The sequence below is a fragment of the Nomia melanderi genome, unplaced genomic scaffold (genome assembly GCF_051020985.1).
Source record: "Nomia melanderi isolate GNS246 unplaced genomic scaffold, iyNomMela1 scaffold0014, whole genome shotgun sequence".
Taxonomy (NCBI): Eukaryota; Metazoa; Arthropoda; class Insecta; order Hymenoptera; family Halictidae; genus Nomia; species Nomia melanderi.
Genome location: NW_027475130.1, coordinates 6,775,726 through 6,776,680, shown reverse-complemented (window position 1 = coordinate 6,776,680; position 955 = coordinate 6,775,726).

The following is a 955-nucleotide window of genomic DNA, read 5'->3' as shown; positions in this document are numbered from 1 at the left end:
ATCTCGGGTGCTATTACAGATAGAGCAATAAATCAAAGTGCATTGTCTGTAGGAGGCCCTGGCGCATGAATCTGTGCTGCGGGAACAACCTCGGACCACCAGGGGCCGAGAAAACCACAGTCTCATGGGGCCGGACACTCAGGGTCAGGGCAGAATCCAATATATATCTGGTGATATCTCGGGTGCTATTACAGATAGCGCAATAAATCAAATTGCATTGTCTGTAGGAGGCCCTGGCGCATAAATGTGGACAGCGGGAACGACCTCGGACCATCAGGGGCCGAGAAAACCACCGTCTCATGGGGCCGGACACTCAGGGTCAGGGGAAAATCCAATATTTATCTGGTGATATCTCGGGTGCTATTAGAGATAGCGTAATAAACCAAAGTGAATTATCTGCAGGAGGCCCTGGCGCAAGAATCTGTGCAGCGGGAACGACCTCGGACCACCAGGGGCCGAGAAAACCACCATCTCATGGGGCCGGACACTCTGGGTGAGCGAAAAATCCAATATATATGTGGTGATATCTCGGGTGCTATTACAGATAGCGCAATAAATCAAAGTGCATTGTCTGTAGGAGGCCCTGGCGCATGAATCTGTGCAGCGGGAACGACCTCGGACCACCAGGGGCCGATAAAACTACAGTCTCATGCGGCCGGACACTCAGGGTCTGGGGAAAATCCAATATATATCTGGTGATATCTTGGGTGCTATTAGATATAGCGCAATAAACCAAAGTGAATTATCTGCAGGAGGCCCTGGCGCATGAATCTGTGCAACGGGAACGACCTCGGACCACCAGGGGCCGAAAAATCCACAGTCTCATGGGGCCGGACACTCAGGGTCAGGGAAAAATCCAATATATATCTGGTGATATCTTGGGTGCTATTAGAGATAGCGTAATAAACCAAAGTGAATTATCTGCAGGAGGCCCTGGCGCAAGAATCTGTGCAGC